The sequence below is a fragment of the Mustelus asterias genome, chromosome 7 (assembly GCF_964213995.1).
Source record: "Mustelus asterias chromosome 7, sMusAst1.hap1.1, whole genome shotgun sequence".
Classification (NCBI taxonomy): Eukaryota; Metazoa; Chordata; class Chondrichthyes; order Carcharhiniformes; family Triakidae; genus Mustelus; species Mustelus asterias.
This window is the reverse complement of record NC_135807.1, coordinates 23,537,465-23,555,200: the sequence shown is the minus strand read 5'-3', so window position 1 is coordinate 23,555,200 and position 17,736 is coordinate 23,537,465. Positions and strand designations below refer to the sequence as shown.

The 17,736-nt window shown below is 43.6% G+C and overlaps 1 protein-coding gene across 2 annotated transcripts in view; it reads left to right on the top strand.

The window, feature by feature from the left end:
• The window catches only part of tsnare1 (T-SNARE Domain Containing 1), an 842,640-nt gene that overhangs the window by 720,413 nt on the left and 104,491 nt on the right, over positions 1-17,736 (top strand). The gene's annotated exons all lie outside the window — the stretch shown is intronic.

Sequence of the window (17,736 nt, the reverse complement as noted above, 5' to 3'; positions counted from 1 at the left end):
CATTTTCAGTTCATGTTCCCCAAATGTGTACATCCTCTCTTTTTTCAGACATTCATACATCAGTACTCCTATTCTAATGAATCCTTTAACGTGTGTATTTAACTTGTCAAAAATGATTGCAAGTAGTTGGAATGAAATGAAAAACGTTTTGTTTTTTGCCATGGACTCAGTTGATATGTGTGTGTATTCTTCAAATCTGTATTTCAGTGTTGTGTGTGTTGTGACAATAGTGATATATTATACAATGGAAAAGTGATCCTGAGAAAACATTTTTTTAAGCCTTGTGCATTTATCATTGCTTAATGTTATGTCATAGTAGTCACTGTGTACACTATATTTGTCGACTGAATTCTGAAAGACTTCTACCTAGGCCAATGATGAGGAAATCTTCAATAAGAAACTGTGCTAGAGCGCATGAGAGCACTAGTGTGACGGCGTACTATGATGAGATCATTAATGCATAGTATGATCTTTGCCGAAACATTTTGAATTCTTTGTTTGCACTCAATATCAGCTTGCATTTATGCTGCATCTTTAACTGAGCAAACATTAAAAAAAACAAGAGCAAATGAGTTTTAGCATTAAGTCATATCAGAAGTTAAATGACTTAAAATGTGGTTGAAATGGTAAAGGAAGAGAGAGAGGTCGAGAGATTTGCAAACATTGGGGGCTACGCAGCTGAAGGTGCAACTGCCACTGGTGGGGTGAGGATATTGGGGATGCTCCAGAGGCTTGAGTTGGAGAACAACAAGAATTAATTGTATTAAATGTTGCACCTCTAACGTAGTAAAACATCTAAGGCACTGAATGGTTGGTCATCCAATTTTGACACCCAGCCACATAAGCTGATATTAGGGCGGATGACCAAAAGCTTGATCCAAGATAGAGGTTTTAAGGAGCATCCTAAAGAGAGGAGAGAGTTAGAGAGGTGGAGGCACTTGGGGAGAGAATTCCAAAGATTTAGGTCCTCGGTGGCTGAAGATGCGCCAACCAATAATGGAGCAATGAGAATTGGGGATGCACATGATGAGTGCAGGTATTTGGAGGGTTGTGGGGCTGGAGGAGATTACAAAGATTGGGAGGGCTGAGCCATGGAGGGATTTGAAAACAAGAACTTTAAATTGTGGCATTGCTTAACAGAATTATTGGGATATGAGGAGGTTGGAGAGATAGGGATGGGAAGGCCTTGGAGGGATGGTTATCCAGGTTGTCTTCATTTATGATGAAGCAAATCTTAGACTATTTTAATAGAATCAGTTCTGTTCCTCATTTGATCTTCCCTGTCTCTTTCCATCACTTTTGTCATGTAGATTAGCATAAGTAGACCTAGTGAGACAGTTTAAATTCATTCTTTGAAAAGTGTGAGCATTAATGTTAATTGGACCATGATTTTTCCTTGTATTGCAGATCTAGTTCGTGTTAATGCCAGCATTTCTAGACCAGGCGTATTCAGCTGAAATTCAGAATAAAGCTTCTTGTATTCTGGATTCTGGACTGGAGACATTAACCCATACCTGTAGAAAGTATCCCTCACTGCACCAGTGTTCCTTTTCTGTTTCTCTCACCAGCCATTCTTGCAGTCACTCTGAGTTAGACTGCCAATCTCTTTATTTTGAGTCCACTGAATTCTGGACGGAGACTGTCCAGACTCACATTACCTTCTCCCATCTGTGCAGTTTGAAATCTAAGTGCAGGAAGATCGAAAAAGTTAACCAAGATTTTCCCTTTCTCTGTGAAATGTGATGATGAGGCTAGCATTTTCTCCCTGTCCTGTTAGCAGTGTTGTGCTAAATGTTTTGACAGGGACTGGGCTGTATTGTTGACTGTGTCAGAGGCCCCAGCATGGCAGGGTAGATCAGGATGGGAAATCGCTGATCCTGCAGGGCTAGGCATGTGCCGCAACTTAAAACTGGAGCACAGTGGAGAATCCTGCTGGTGGGGATCGTGTGCCTATTGACCTGTTATTGACAGTGTTCACCGGTGCAGATCATTAGATGCTTCGGTCACCTCTGCTGAGTCCTAACCAGTGCTGAATGCCAAGAAGATGCTGGGGGGTCGGGGGGGTCTTTTACACAGAGTTCCTCAGGAGATGATGGGAAATTTGGCTTAATTACATCACACTATCCCTGCCACCTTATTTGATGATGCCCATCCAAGTGCTTCGGCCGTCTGGTGTCCCGTGAAGCTGGAGGATGACTGCAAAAATTGTTGGCAGCCCAGTGGTTTGAAGGCACAGCCAGTGCGTTGCCGCAACTGTCTGTGTGACACTGGAATGCAGCTCAAGGGGAACAGCCTATCCTCAGTGCTTTAACCTCTTGTGCCACCCAATCACTGCAAAGTTAGGTTTACATTCTCTCAATTTGGAATAAACCTGGGACTATTCAAAGGGCTTATGTGAGACTGATGCATTAGAATTGCGTTTTTTTAAAGTTTGGAATTGTGCAGTCCTCACACATGACGAAGCTACAGTTTGAAATTGGAATCAGACTGTATTCACTGTCCATAGCCCATAGTCGTATTAAAGATGAGCTTTATGTTACAAGACATTTTGTGATCCCTCAAGCAGCGTACAAGTCTGATTCTATTGTGCCTGCGGAATACAGTCAAGTATTTTCTGCTCCATTTAAACAATCATTTGGGTCAGAAATTTTTACTTTCTTAGATCTAATGAAGTGTATTTTACCTGGGGGCAAGGGGGGGGGGGGGTGGAAACAAGGGCAAAAGAGTAGGTAGAGAGTACAGTGACTGAATTTATCCAATGGCTGACTCCTGACAAGAAAGTTTTTATGGTTGAGTTGTAATCACTGAATAGACTTAACTTATTGCATCGTACATGTGGTTCCATATGTGAGATTGAATTACCTTGACTGCTAGGCAGTATCTAAGGCAGATTGATAGGAATCTGATGCTTCCTGCACAATCTCCCTCCTGGAAAACCATCCAAATAATGTGTCTACTGTAAAAAGTGTTGCATTAGAAATAATAATAATTTGACCAACTATAGTCACTGCATACAGTAAAATTGCAAATGCACTCAAAACATACATGTTCAGTATATCATTATGTCTATGAAAAACAAAACTGTTCTTTTATTGTGGTGCACTTTGTTATTGTTCGATCATTAGTCACTTTGTGTGTGTGTGTATATATATAAAACCCCCTTTTAAAAACATAAATATACTTTAAACTTTGCTGTGCATCAAATGAAGAATCTTCAAATAGCTACATTTTATGATGGCAGGTGATCTTACTTTTTGCTTTAGATTTTACCTACATTTAACGATGCATCATTCTTACGCACTGAAGGGATGTTTTGCATGTTTCTGGAAGAGTCATTCTAGTTGTGGCTTCCTACAGTGGAGCCAGGAAAGTTCTCTGTTGGAACGTAGCATTAATGCTGAGCCCTTATTTTGAGATTGTGCCCCCCTCCCTCACCTCTGTTCCCTTACTTCCCAGGAAAGGAAACAGTTCCCAAGCACCAACACTGGGTAAATGTTTCGAACATACTCTAACTTTTAAATTGTGAGAAGTGTATAATGGGCTGCCTTTGAGTTATTGCTTGTTTTGTGTCCCTATTGAATCCTACACCCATGAGGTGTTTAAATGTGTTAACTATTAATCATGTGTGCTCATCACTTGGCTAAAGAAAGAAGTAACTTCCATGCATATAGAATCATAGAATCCCTGCAGTACAGAAGGAGGCCATTCGGCCCATCAAACCTGCACTGACAACAATCCCATCCAGGCCTTATCCCAGTAACCCCACGTATTTACCATGCTAATCTCCCTGATACTAAGGGGCAATTTAGCATGGCCAATCCACCTAACCTGCACATATTTGGACCGTGGGAGGAAACCGGAGCACCCGGAGGAAACCTATGCAGACACTGGAGAATGTGCAAACTCTACACAGACAGTTAGCTGAGACCGGAATTGAACCTAGGTCCCTGGAGCTGTGAGGCAGCAGTGCTAACCACTATGCCACCGTGCTGCCATATATCACCTTCAAAGTCCTCCGGACACCCCAAGAGAGTGTTTATGAAGTATGCCTAACATTTTTAGATAGATAAACGTGGTAGTCAATTTGTTCACAGGAATATCTCACAAGCAACAATGGGATAAATGACCGGATAATCTGTTTTGACTATGTTGGCTGAGGGGTATTTGCTGGCCATTTCACTAGTGGAATCCCACTCAACTGTTCCATGAGATCATTTACGTCCCATGGTCAAAGGTCAAATTGGATCTTGGCTTGACACCTGACCCGAAAGTCTGCATCCCTGACCTTGCTATCAGCACTTCCTCAGTATTTTATTGAACTGTAAAACGAAGAATGTTTTTCACATTGTGCTGTCTCCTTATTTCTTGGAATAAGAAGCAGAATTGAGACAGACCAGGAATGTGTTCTGGGAGATTGCATGAGTAGATGGTGTCTTTACATCTATTTATGTTATTTATGATATTGTTGCATTGTGACATTGAGTCGGGTCAAACTGTATCACCCACACATGCCAGCCTTTATAATGCAATAGAGCAACAGTTTATATCCCTCCTAGCCCTTAAACAGGACTCTTCCAGTCCAGGGAATTTGGGTGACCTGCTCATCATCATCTCTTTCCTATCAAATTTATAGAGGTCACACCTTTACCTTCGCCAGCTGAATACTAAGCTGGAAAATCAAATCGCCTGGCATCCTTTTATCCCGCTGAAACCCGTACACGAGAAAACGGATGGATTTTATAACGATGGGTGATCCACTTGTTAGATTGTCACCTATGCTGTGACTGTGACATTTTCTTCCATTGTGTTTGGAAAAAAAGTTCCTTTTTTGGGTAACCAATTTTTTTTTCCTTGTCGTTATCAACACTCATGGACTGCAATTCTAAAGGTCTAAATATTTTTTTAAATGCGTATTAAGCTCCCTGCGGTGTACTCCACAGATCTGTTGAGTGCAAGCAAGCCACTTACTTCCCTTTTGCATGACACATGATTAATAAAACAAGATGTATTTGAAGACATTAAGGATTTTGCACCTCAGCGCTCCTGGCACACGCTGAAAGTGCATATCAGGAAACGATGTCCTTCCAAGCCCTGGTTTGCTGATCATTAATTTTAAAGGATATAAAAATTGTTGAATGTGACATGGAATTTCCCTGCCAGTTGCTGCAGCACACTCTTTTGCACATAAAACGTTTCTGTAAAAGTAGCATAGATATAAAAGGGATTGAAATAATTGTATTCCCCAAAATGTGATTGCATCGTACTTTCTTGCAAGATGTTTTCATCCTTGATCCAGCACCCCGCAGTGAATAATTTGACTTGCTCCAGTGCTTTTTTCTGTATAAATGGCTTTCATTTATGTCTTACAACATAAATGTAAGGCTTTTTCTAAACAGTGAATGATTTATTTTGGTGATGGGCATAGTTTCCCATTTTTTACCCCCTAATGTACTGGTTCAGTCAAGAAAAGTGGTGAGCGTACTGCCAGCCATTCGCGCCATGTTTTCCAACACTTTGAAAAGAGAATACTGCACGCATGTCTCACACCGCAACAGTGGCGGAGCTGGCTTTGACTGCCATTTCCTCCCTGGGAGCTGTACCTAACTGTGTGCCAGCACCCCCACCCCCCCCCCCCCCCCCCACCCCGTTGGGACCTCTTCATCTGGTTCACATTTCTCTAGACCTGTTGTTAACCTCGTCAGGGGAAATTCCAATGTAGGGAGAACAGTACACCGGGGAAACCCGCTAATGAGGTTTAAATCCTGGGCAGCATGGTGGCACAGTGATTAGCACTGCTGCCTCACAGCGCCAGGGACCCGGATTCGATTCCCGGCTTGGGTCAGTGTCTGCGCGGAGTCTGCACATTCTCCCTGTGCCTGCACGGGTTTACTCCGGTTGCTCCGGTTTCCTTGCACAGTCCGAAAGACATGCTGGTTAGGTGTATTGGCCATGCTAAATCCTCCCTCAGTGTATCCGAACAGGCACCAGAGGGTGGCGACGAGGGGATTTTTACAGTAACTTCATTGCAGTGTTAATGTAAGCCTACTTGTGACACTAATAAATGAACTTTAATGTTGAATGTATTTGTAATATGTCTTCAGAGGCAGAAGTCCCTTCACCAAAACCCCTTTATTTACAAACTCTAACAGCAGTACACAGAGTGCTAGTAGTTAGCAGCCTATCTCCGGGGGTGTCAGAGGAACTGACACCCCCGGTTAAATGCAAGGCAAAGACTCTCTGATTGGCCCATCAATTGGACCCTTAACCAGGGAGTTCATACCTTAATAGGCCAACCTGAATGGCCTGATTGAAGTCATTTCAGTATTTAAATGAGGTTCTTGACCTTCTGGGTGGGAGCCTCATTATGTTGAGGGGGGAGCGGGGGGAGCGGGGGGGGGGGGAGTTGCAGGGCTGATTGCGAGATTTTGCGCCCATGTTGTCACTAGATCAAGCCAAGTCGCGCTAATTAATAAACCTGCAATGTTGTTTTTATCCAACCCCACGTGTTAGCACTTAAAGTTCTTTTACCCAACAAGTGCGGTATGCAACATCAGTGATTGCAAATTGGTGTTTCCAGATGGTGGGAGGAATAGAAGTCTGAGGAAATACAGGATTTTCTCACTTTGAGATCCAAGGAGAGGCATAAAAATAACAGAAGTTCCAGAATTCCAGATCCATTTTGTTGTTGCATGACTTGTCTTGTTTACATTGTATTGTGTGCAGAGTATGCAATAAACATCTGGTTGAGCATTGCCTGAATGCTATGGAACAATTTTAACCCAAATATCTTGGCGAGAAACGGCCAAAATTGAGTGCAACGTTTGCTGTCGACTTGCAGCTTAATCTGGCTCTCCGTTGAGGTCAACAGAGTCTGACGTCGGGTAGCATGTAAAATCCAGCATTCTATGCAAGTCTGTCAGTTGCCCCAGATTAGTTTGGGTTACAGTTGCTGTATAAGTGAAGCAGAATTAAAACAGAAATGAATGGAACAGAACTGAGACCAAACCTTTACTTGCTCGAGGAGCTGAAGCCCTGAGATTGAATGAATGAAGAAGGAAGCAAAAGTTTTATCCCTTCATTTTGCAGGTTTACTAAATTCTGACACTACTCAACCTCATTAGATACTTAAACAATAATATTTATGTTGATGTAAAAGATCAATCAAGGTTAATTAATTTTGAAGTGTGTGAGTTTGATAAAATGGACCTCGACTCTGCACTTTGCTGATAGGTTAATAAACTTTCTTGGCAGTTTGCGGCAAAGTATTCCGTTTTGTTTCTTTAATTAAGATTACAAATTATTTAGTGGCTTTCAAATCCCCATATATTGAGTGAATTTTCCTTCATTATCTTGGTACATGCAAGCCAACGAAATAGGAAAGAAGAAAAATCCACTGGAGAATCGACTTTATTGTAATCAGGCTTGAGTATGTTTTGGCAGTAGATGGAGATTACTTGCTAAGTTTAATTCTATAATAATTTCTGAAATGTGTGTGTTTGAGCCCACCATTTACAGAGCATAAGCCAAATGTGTGACAGCATTGGTCAGATGCTGCAAGCTGATAATGTCCAACAATTTCATTGTGATTGTCTTCCCACCTGTGGAAATCTACTGCCGATATTTCGGGCCAACTCCAAGGGCAAGATTTTACGGCCTCGCTCGTCCCGAAACCATAAAATCCTGCCCGAGGTCAAGGGACCTTTCCACTGCCTGCCCCTCGCCCGCTTCAATTCCCATGGCGGGCGGAGCGGGGTCGGATCTCAAACAATGATGAGACAGAGTACAGAAATGAAATAGAGAACCTGGTGAACTGGTGCGGCAACAATAATCTCTTGCTCAATGACAACAAAACGAAGGAGATCGTCATCGACCTCAGAAAGCGTAAAGGAAAACATGCCGCTGTCTACATCAACGGGGCCGAAGTAGAAAAGGTCGACAGCTTCAAGTGTTTAGGTGTCCAGATCACCAACAACCTGTCCTGGTCCCCACATGCCGACACTATAGTTAAGAAAGCCCACCAACGCCTCTACTTTCTCAGAAGACTAAGGAGATTTGGCATGTCAGCTATTACTCTCACCAACCTTTACAAATGCACCATATAAAGCATTCTTTCTGGTTGTATCACAGTTTGGTATGGCTCCTGCTCTGCCCAAGACCACAAGGAACTACAAAAGGTTGTGTATGTAGCCCAATCCATCACGCAAACCAGCCTCCCATCCATTGACTCTGTCTACACTTCCTGCTGCCTCGGCAAAGCAGCCAGCATAATTAAGGACCCCACGGACCCTGGACATTCTCTCTTCCACCTTCTTCTATTGGGGAGAAAGATACAAAAGTCTGAGGTCACGTACCAACCAACTCCCCTGCTGCTGTCAGACATTTGAATGGACTTACCTTGCATTAAGTTGAGTGGTGAGGGATGGAGGACTTAAACGCTTCTGAAATAACTGGGACAATGTCCCAGCAAACTTAGCTGGGCATTCAAACCAGCTGTCATCAGCGCTCTTCACCCTGTCCCTGCTGCTGCCTATAATCTGCTTCCAGGGTCAATGAGTCCAACTCTATCCCACCCATTTCAATTTCATTTTAGATTAGTTAATTCATGATGGGCAAGGGAATGATCTTGGGGGTTTTTGATTTTGGCACAATTGTGTACCGTGTTGTATTTCCTGGGTGGCACAGTGGTTAGCACTGCTGTCTCACAGTGGCAAGGACCCGGGTTCAATTCCGGCCTTGGGTGACTGACCATGTGGAGTTTGTACGTTCTCCCTGCGTCTGAGTACATTTCTTCCAGGTGTTCCGGTTTCCTCCCACACTCCAAAGATGTGCAGGTTGGTGGATTGGCCATGCTAAATTGCCAGTTATTGTCTGAAGCTGGTGTAGGTTTGGGTGATTAGCTGAGTAAATATGTGGGGCTCTGGGAATAGGGCCTGGATGGGATGGTCTGTTAGAGAGTAGGTGCAGACTCGATGGGCTGAATAGCCTCCTTCTGCACTGCAGGGATTCTATGATTCTACCCTGCTGAACCCACTCGGAGCTCCGCCTTCAATTAACTAATAATCAACAGAACAGATTTAATAAGATTCTATTGCAGCTTGTGCACTTCAGACCTCCACTGTTCTCTTCAAAGTATCTCGTAGCAATACCAGCAAAGACTTGTCCTGTCTTCTGTACTGTGTTGGTCTGTTAAAAATGTCATTCCTGTATAAGATATTGTCAAGTTATCCAGCGCAGTTTATTTATTTCTATAAATTGAATTCATGTCCTCCACAATCAGGGGTACACACTTATCTCCCAATACCTAGTTGCAAAATCACGTAACTGTTGTTGTGATGGGAGACTTTAATTTCCCAAACATAGATTGGAATATCCCTCGGGTAAGGGGATTGGATGGGGAGGAGTTCGTTAGGTGTGTTCAGGGGGGTTTCCTGACACAGCATGTGGACAAGCCTACAAGAGGAGAGGCTGTACTTGATCTGATACTGACCAATGAACCTGGACAGGCGTCAGATCTCTCAGTGGGAGAGCATCTTGGGGATAGCGATCATAACTCTATCTCCTTTAGGCTTGCATTGGAAAAAGAGAGGATCAGGCAAGCTAGGAAAGTGTTTATATGGAGTAAGGGGAAATATGAAGACATTAGACAGCAAATGAGAGGAGTAAATTGGAAGGAGGTATTCTCGAGGAAATGTACTGAAGAGAGGTGGCAGTTTTTCAAGGAATGTCTGTCCAGAGTTCTACAGGACAACGTTCCGAGCAGACAGGGAGGTGTTGGTCGGTTAAAGGAACCGTGGTGCACGAAAGCTGTGTGGGACCTAGTCGAGAAGAAAAGGAAAGCGTACAAAAGGCTCAGAGAGCTTGGTGAAGATAGGATTTAGAAGAGTATACGGCTTGTAGGAAGGGACTAAAGAAGGAAATTAGGAGAGCCAGAAGGGGTCACGAGAAGGCCCTGGCAGGTAGGATTAAGGAGAACCCTAAGGCGTTCTATAAATATGTGAAGAGTAAAAGGATGAGACGTGACGGAATAGGGCCTATAAAATGTGAAGGCGGGAAAGTCTGTACGGAACCAGTAGAAATGGCAGAGGTGCTCAATGAGTATTTTGCCTCGGTTTTCACAGAGGAGAAGGACCTGGGTGGATATACTGCGGGCGTGCGGTGGACTGAAAGGATTGAGTATGTGGACTTTAAGCAAGAGGTTGTGCTGGAATCTTTGAATGGCATCAAGATAGATAAGTCGCCGGGTCCGGATGGGATGTACCCCAGGTTACTGTGGGAGGCGAGGGAGGAGATTGCAGAGCCTCTGGTGATTATCTTTGCGTCGTCGATGGAGACGGGAGAGGTGCCGGAGGATTGGAGGATTGCGGATGTGGTTCCTATTTTCAAGAAGGGGAATAGGGATAGCCCAGGTAATTATCGACCGGTGAGTCTAACCTCAGTGGTTGGTAAACTGATGGAGAAGATCCTGAGGGACAGGATATATGAGCATTTAGAGAGGTTTAGTATGCTCAAGAATACTCAGCATGGCTTTGTCAAGGGCTGATCGTGCTTACGAGCCTGGTGGAGTTCTTCGAAAATGTGACTAAACACATTGACGAAGGGAAGGTGGTAGACGTGGTTTATATGGATTTTAGCAAGGCGTTCGATAAGGTCCCCCATGCAAGGCTTCTAGAAAAAGTGAAAGGGCATGGGATCCAAGGGGCTGCTGCCCGGTGGATCCAGAACTGGCTTGCCCAAAGGAGGCAGAGAGTGGGTATAGATGGGTCTTTTTCTAAATGGAGGTCGGTCACCAGTGGTGTGCCCCAGGGATCTTTTCTGGGACCTTTGCTGCTTGTCATTTTCATAAATGACCTGGATGAGGAAGCGGAGGGATGGGTTGGTAAGTTTGCCGACGACACGAAGGTTGGTGGGGTTGTGGATAGTCTGGAGGGATGTCAGAAGTTACAGAGGGACATAGATAGGATGCAAGACTGGGCGGACAAGTGGCAGATGGACTTCAATCCAGATAAATGCATCGTGGTCCATTTTGGTAGGACAAATGGGATGAAGGAGTACAATATAAATGGAAAGACCCTTAGTACGGTAGGGGATCAGAAGGACCTTGGGGTCCGGGTCCATAGGACTCTGAAATCGGCCCTGCAGGTGGAGGAGGTGGTTAAGAAGGCGTATGGTGTGCTGGCCTTTATCAATCGAGGGATTGAGTTTAGGAGTCCGGGGATAATGATGCAGCTATATAAGACCCTCATCAGACCCCACTTGGAGTACTGTGCTCAGTTCTGGTCGCCTCACTATAGGAAGGATGTGGAAAAGATTGAAAGGGTGCAGAGGAGATTTACAAGGATGTTGCCTGGATTGAGTGGCATGCCTTAAGAGGATAGGCTGAGGGAGCTCGGTCTTTTCTCCTTGGAGAGACGAAGGATGAGAGGAGACCTAATAGAGGTGTATAAGATGTTGAGAGGCATAGATCGGGTGGACTCTCAGAGGCTTTTTCCCAGGGTGGAAATGTCTGCTACGAGAGGACACAGGTTTAAGGTGCTGGGGGGTAGGTACAGGGGAGATGTTAGAACATAGAACAGTACAGCACAGAACAGGCCCTTTGGCCTACGATGTTGTGCCGAGCTTTATCTGAAACCAAGATCAATCTATCCCACTCCCTATCATCCTGGTGCGCTCCATGTGCCTATCCAATAACCGCTTAAATGTTCCTAAAGTGTCTGACTCCACTATCACTGCAGGCAGTCCATTCCACACTCCAACCACTCTCTGCGTAAAGAACCTACCTCTGATATCCTTCCTATATCTCCCACCATGAACCTTATAGTTATGCCCCCATGTAATAGCTCCATCCACCCGAGGAAATAGTCTTTGAACGTTCACTCTATCTATCCCCTTCATCATTTTATAAACCTCTATTAAGTCTCCCCTCAGCCTCGCCCGCTCCAGAGAGAACAGCCCTAGCTCCCTCAACCTTTCCTCATAAGACCTACCCTCCAAACCAGGCAGCATCCTGGTAAATCTCCTCTGCACTCTTTCCAGCGCTTCCACATCCTTCTTATAGTGAGGTGACCAGAACTGCACACAATATTCCAAATGTGGTCTCACCAAGGTCCTGTACAGTTGCAGCATAACCCCACGGCTCTTAAACTCCAACCCCCTGTTAATAAAAGCTAACACACTATAGGCCTTCTTCACAGCTCTATCCACTTGAGTGGCAACCTTTAGAGATCTGTGGATATGGACCCCAAGATCTCTCTGTTCCTCCACAGTCTTCAGAACCCTACCTTTGACCCTGTAATCCGCATTTAAATTAGTCCTACCAAAATGAATCACCTCACATTTATCAGGGTTCAACTCCATTTGCCATTTTTCAGCCCAACTTTGCATCCTATCTATGTCTCTTTGCAGCCTACAACAGCCCTCCACCTCATCCACTACTCCACCAATCTTGGTGTCATCAGCAAATTTACTGATCCACCCTTCAGCCCCCTCCTCTAAGTCATTAATAAAAATCACAAAGAGCAGAGGACCAAGCCCTGATCCCTGTGGCACTCCGCTAGCAACCTGCCTCCAGTCCGAAAATTTTCCATCCACCACCACCATCTGTCTTCGATCAGATAGCCAGTTACCTATCCAATCGGCCAACTTTTCCTCTATCCCACACCTCCTTACTTTCATCATAAGCCGACCATGGGGGACCTTATCAAACGCCTTACTAAAATCCATGTATCAACTGCCCTACCTTCATCAACACACTTTGTTACCTCCTCAAAAAATTCAATCAAATTTGTGAGGCACGACGTGCCCTTCACGAATCCGTGCTGACTATCCCGGATTAATCCGCATCTTTCTAAATGGTCGTAAATCCCATCCCTAAGGACCTTTTCCATCAATTTACCAACCACCGAAGTAAGACTAACCGGTCTTTAATTACCAGGGTCATTTCTATTCCCTTTCTTAAACAGAGGAACAACATTCGCCACTCTCCAGTCCTCTGGCACCATCCCCGTGGACAGTGAGAACCCAAAGATCAAAGCCAAAGGCTCTGTAATCTCATCCCTTGCCTCCCAAAGAATCCTAGGATATATTTCATCAGGCCCAGGGGTAAGTTTTTCACACAGAGGGTGGTGGGCGAGTGGAATCGGCTACCGTCAGGGGTGGTGGAGGCGAACTCAATAGGGTCTTTTAAGAGACTCCTGGATGAGTACATGGAGCTTAATAGGATGCAGGGTTATAGGTAGGTCTAGAAGGTAGGGATGTGTTCGGCACAACTTGTGGGCCGAAGGGCCTTTTTGTGCTGTAGTTTTTCTATGTTTCTATGTTTCAAGTGACTTAACACTAAACCTTCTTGTGTGATCTTGCACATCCTGTGTGTGCAGTTTTCCTACCTTCTGGAGGGCAGCCTCATAATCACTTTACTAACTCAAGGCCAATTGTAATGGAATTAACTGGTTTATTTTACAGTAAAGTCATCTCTGAGCAGAACAATATTTTCAGTTGCTTCACGCTGTGACCTGTCAGTCCTCATAACATCAAAATTAATATATTACACAAACTTCGCCTCTGACATGGGCCCGTAGTTTCACATTATTAATAGGTGTTTGCTGAACTGACTGGTATCATTGATCGAAAAAATGAATTATCTGTTTTAAAATTCCAGCTTACTTCAGACACAGTCCTTGGAGGGATAAAGGTGCCTTTGGCCCATTTTCCATCTCTTTCTGTTGAGGGTTAGCTCAAAGCCCTTCCAATTAAAACTGCCACCAACCTCCTTGGCCTGAGTTCCATGGCAACGTGGAATGGGCATGTGAACATTGCCTGCCCTTTGGGAATTTCAGGCTAAAGTATGAGCAAAATAGTGCGGATTCACAGAATAAACACAGAAAGTGCTGGAAATAATCAGCAGGTTAGGCAGTATCTCTGCGGAGAGAGAGAGTGAGTTTTAATATTTCAGATCAATAGCCTTTCAATAAAACAAGGAAAAATTAGGGGGGGAATTTTCCTGTCCCACCTGCCATGGGAATTGTAGCGGGCGAGGGTCGGACCATGCAAAGTTCCTTTGACCTCGGGCGGGATTTTCTGGTTTTGGGGCGAGCACAGCCGGAAAATCCCACCCTAGAAGTGTAATTTGTTTTAAGCAGGTGAAATGGGGAAGGGTGGGAAAAGAACAAAAGGTGTTCGAAACAATGTACAAATGTAAATTCAATCTATATTTGTACCTGTGTTCAGAAAGGTGAAACATGATTGTAGTTTCATTTAGAATTTCTTTGTGAGCTGGTTGCCGAGAAGTCTGGGGGCATTCTTTGTATACATGCAGTTTTAATGAGGTTTTATAACCCAGGAAGTGAAGGGATAGAGGGTGATTTTGAGCCTGCGCTCTCCGTCCACGGGAATGCCAGCGGGGACTCTAAATCCAGTGAAACCCAGAGGTCATGAATCTTACTGGTGAACTCATGACTTGCGATTTTCACCGCCCCTTGAGAACAGTGTAATCATGTTCGCGCCCACAATGGGCATGAACATGTTTTAAATACATGACAATACAGTTACATATAATTAACCACACTGTTTAATCTCTCCTCATACATCAACCCCTTCATCCCCGGAATCAATCTGGTGAACCTCCTCTGAACTGCCTCCAATGCCACCACATCCTTCCTCAAATAAGGAGACCAAAACTGGACACAATATTCCAAATGTGATCTCACCAACACCCGATACAATTGCAACAACAACTTCTCTACTTTTATAATCCTGTTCTTTTGCAATAAATGCCAATCTTCCATTTGCCTTTTTTATTACGTGCTGCACCTGCATATTGACTTTCTGCGATTTATGAACATAGACACCCAGGTCCCTCTGCCCAAACGCATTTTGAGTCTGCTTTCCATTTAGGTAATAATTTGCCTTTCCATTTTTTCTGCCAAAATGGACAACCTCACACCTATCCACATTAAACTCCATCTGCCAAATTTTGGCCCATTCTCCCAGCCTATCTATATCCATCAGTAGAATCTTCATATCCTCTTCACTGCCTGCTTTCCCTATCATCGACGGGGCATTCAATGATACCTATTTTAGTATAATCGAATTCCCTGTCAACCATGCTTGAGGTAAAAAGAGAACGTGTCAGAAGGGCTGGCACAGAAGGTTGCATCGTGAAGAGGGAGTGAGATGGAGAAACTGGGCGGAAGAAAAATGTTCTCACAAGAAGGAAGTTGTGAGGAAATGGAGCTGAGGTAGCTGAGGATTTATAATATATTCATGTTGATAGTCTATCACCAGAAACGATAATAGAGAGATTGAGGAAAGAAGACTGGAAGATGAACCATGTAAAGGTGAGAGAAAGTTCGACGTTGAATTCCACAGTTCAGGGCGATAGCAGGAAAGGGCATTGATACAATCATCAATGTTCTGGAAAACAGGTTGAAAGAGGGGTCCCTTTTAGGTGCCCATTTCACGGCAGTTAAATGGGCAGAGCGTGATCGATTTTGTCAACTATATTGTCGACGGAGACAGACACATTCTCGGAATTAATCAAGGTGTAGCACTTTGATCTCAGCAAGAATCCAATTGTACATGATCAAAGCATTAACAGTTGTGTGAGAGCCTTACTCATCAGTGTTCTGCGTAATAATTAAGCATCATTGTGCCTTTAATAATGGATGATTGACTGCTCCGGCTTCAAAGACTTCTGGACTGATTTAGTACTGGAAAATCCATCAATAATTGTTGAGTTCAGATGTTCAGCCAGAACTAAAGGACAAACTGAGATTTGCATCATCTATGTGCAGCACAGCTATAAAATCCATCCTGCTTCGTCAAAGGGTGCAAGAAATCTTTCTTGTAATTATGTAATTCCATGCTTATTCCATGAGCATGAATCAAGAAGAGGAAAAATCCCTTAAACCTTGCCCATCTAGTCATGGTGGGGCATAACCACTCTATGCAATCACCAAAACCTCAAGCGACTTATTCTCCTCGTTCTTGCTGAGACTTGCTGTTTCTGTGAATTGCTTAAACAGTAAATAAATTGAACCACGTTTAGCCTGAAATAGAATCAGAAAAAGCTGGCAGTGGTCACGAGTCTGCCAGCATTTGTTGGAGAGAGAAACAGAGTTAATGTCTTCGGTCCTTGACCTTTTCAGCAGCTCCTCTGAACCAGTTAATCCTGCCATGCTGTTGCAAATGTCACAAATAAGGACATCGTTGATTTTCACAGCAAAAGGCTTGTTTCCACAAAAAACCTGTTGGGACCCATACCATTACAGGAAATTCTCGATCAACCTGACAGGAAAGTTGCTCAGAGTTTGGGTACATTCCCAGCCTTAGGTTGCGATCAAAGACCATCCCCCTAAATGCATTACTTCAAACCTCTCTGGATTGAGTTCCATTTGTCACGTTGTTGCCCCACAAAGCCCTTGGATATTTTTCAGCTGTCTATAATGTTCTTCCTCACTATCAATCATATGGCTAACTTTTGCATCACCTGTAAATTTCTTAGAATTTCCTCCTGCATTTAAGTTTAAATTGTTGATACGTACCATGTAAAACCAGGAACGTAATACAGAGGCCCCAATGAACGCTACTGGCTGTAGTCTTCCAGTCATGAAAACACTCATAACGCCAGACATATTATATATATTATTGCACTGTCCTTGTAATATATAAGAAAAATGTGAAGCAACTGCAGAAACAATACCCGAGATAAAGCCAATGTAGTTTGAACTTTCTCTGATTCATGTTCTGATTGTTACACAAACAGTGCACTGAAGTGGATTTGCATCTGATTCAATTGGCATTCACAGGAAGATAGTGGGAGCATTCACTCTCTTCGTTATTTCATAACAAATCATCATCATCGGTGTCCAATTCAATTTAAAAATTCACAGCGTCTCAAGTATATAAATGGATGCATTAAAATTGCATAACCATCTAAACCCTCAAATGTTGCATTTGCTACGGCGAATTTAAATCTCAAAGCAGAAATGATGAGAACAACATTGTCACTTCTCAGTAAATAAAGGCTTTACATGGTTTCAATATTATGAATAGGACAGAGCAAACATTCAAATCCTTAGAAATCTTATTAATTGTACCTTTTGGGTGGAGAAAGTTAATTACAATATCTTATTTGTCCAGTGCAAAAGTAATATCTACTATGTGTTTGGAGGAGTTGTGGTGCTGTGGTAATGTCCCCACCTCTGGGCCAGCAGCTCCAGGTTCAAGTCACAGTGCAGGAGAGTTGAAGGTGCATTCATAGTATGGCCAACTAAGCTGGCTGATTATCAGCCTGTCAGACCTTCCAATGCGTCTGATGGCAGGCAATAAGATTGGGAGAGTTTCCTGGTCAGCAATACAACAGAGGGCAACAGCAAACCTCTGCTTTACTTTGCTGAGCATAATCATGGACGAATCCAATGAAGATCTCTGGTTCTAATGCCCTCATAGGGCAATGATACCTGAAGAAGGAGAGGATAAACTAATCAATTTCATGCATAAATAGATGGACTTCTTATAGGAAAAAAGAGCTACATTAATACAATGTCTTTTCAAACCTCAGGGTGCTTTACGATGAAATGGTTTTGAAGCGAAGGCACTATTATAACATGGAGAACACAGCAGCCAATTTGCATACAGCCTTACTTACTTAGATTTATTTCACAGTGGAACTATGGGCAGCAAAACTCTGCCACTGTCCCAGTCCATCACTACAGCCCAGGTGGTGTCCCATGCTTGAAG